This window comes from Lupinus angustifolius, chromosome LG11 (genome assembly GCF_001865875.1).
Source record: "Lupinus angustifolius cultivar Tanjil chromosome LG11, LupAngTanjil_v1.0, whole genome shotgun sequence".
Classification (NCBI taxonomy): Eukaryota; Viridiplantae; Streptophyta; class Magnoliopsida; order Fabales; family Fabaceae; genus Lupinus; species Lupinus angustifolius.
In genome coordinates this window covers 33,779,987-33,781,900 of record NC_032019.1, presented here as the reverse complement: position 1 = coordinate 33,781,900, position 1,914 = coordinate 33,779,987, and positions in this window count along the sequence as shown.

Genomic DNA, 1,914 nt, shown 5'->3' with positions numbered 1-1,914 from the left:
TAAGGATGATCAACTTAATGCATTGAATATTAAAGTCATTTTAGTCATTAAAATATAATAAAAAGAACACGTGTTTCCTTTAATCTTTTTTGTTGTTGGTATATTGAGAAAACAAAACTTGGAAGAAGAATCTATGTGGAGGTGCACCGACGCTAACAAAATTCTAAGATAACAGTCAACAGGAGGATAATGTATCTCCTGATATATAACTTCTCTCCTTGTACTAGTGAGTAATGATATATAGCTACTTTTTAGTTATTTTTAAAATAAAATAACAAATAAAATGTAAAATATCACAATTGTCAACTAATAACTGGGTGTGAGGAGATAATTTTTCTCCTCACACCAGGAGATACATTATCTTCAATAGGAGGATAATGTATCTCCTGATATGAGGATATGAGGAGATAACTTCTCTCCTTATACTAGTTAACAGTGATACATACTACTTTTTACTTATTTTTAAAATAAAAAAATAAAATAAACACCAACCAAAGAATAAAAAAATACTAAACTTTTAAAGTAATTTTGTTCTGTAGGCATGATCAACTTAATGCATTGAATATTAAAATCATTTTAGTCATAATATAATAAAAAGAACATGTGTTTCCATTAATCTTTTTTGTTGTTGGTATACTGAGAAAACAAAACTTGGAAGAAAGATCTATGTGGAGGTGCACCGACGCCAACAAAATTCTAACATAACAATAGTCAACAGGAGGATAATGTATCTCCTGATATATAACTTCTCTCCTTGTACTAGTTAGTAATGATACATAGCTACTTTTTACTTATTTTTAAAATAAAATAAAAAATAAAATGTAAAATATCACAATTGTCAATTAATAAGTTGGTGTGAGGAGATAATTTTTCTCCTCACACCAGGAGATACATTATCTTCAACAAGAGGATAATGTATCTTCTGATATGAGGAGATAACTTCTCTCCTTATACTAGTTAGCAGTGATACATACTACTTTTTACTTATTTTTAAAATAAAAAATAAAATAACACCAACCAAAGAATAAAAAAATATTAAACTTTTATAGTAATTTTGTTCTTTAAGGATGATCAACTTAATGCATTGAATATTAAAGTCATTTTAGTCCTTAAAATATAATAAAAAGAACATGTGTTTCCTTTAATCTTTTTTGTTGTTGGTATATTGAGAAAACAAAACTTGGAAGAAAGATCTATGTGGAGGTGCACCGACGCCAACAAAATTCTAACATAACAGTAGTCAACAGGAGGATAATGTATCTCTTGATATATAACTTCTCTCCTTGTACTAGTTAGTAATGATACATAGCTACTTTTAACTTATTTTTAAAATAAAATAAAAAATAAAATGTAAAATATCACAATTGTCAATTAATAAGTAGGTGTGAGGAGATAATTTCTCTCCTCACACCAGGAGATACATTATCCTCATGTATCTCCTGATATGAGGAGATAACTTCTCTCCTTATACTAGTTAGCAGTAATACATACGACTTTTTACTTATTTTTAAAATAAAAAAATAAAATACACATAACCAAAGAATAAAAAAATATTAAACTTTGAAAGTAATTTTGTTCTATAAGGATGATCAACTTAATGCATTGAATATTAAAGTCATTTTAGTCATTAAAATATAATAAAAAGAACATGTGTTTCCTTTAATCTTTTTTGTTGTTGGTATATTGAGAAAACAAAACTTGGAAGAAAGATCTATGTGGAGGTGCACCGACGCCAACAAAATTCTAACATAACAGTCAACAGAAGGATAATGTATCTCCTAATATATAACTTCTCTCCTTGTACTAGTTAGTAATGATACATTGCTACTTTTTACTTATTTTTAAAATAAAATAAAAAATAAAATGTAAAATATCACAATTGTCAATTAATAAGTGGGTGTGAGGAGATAATTT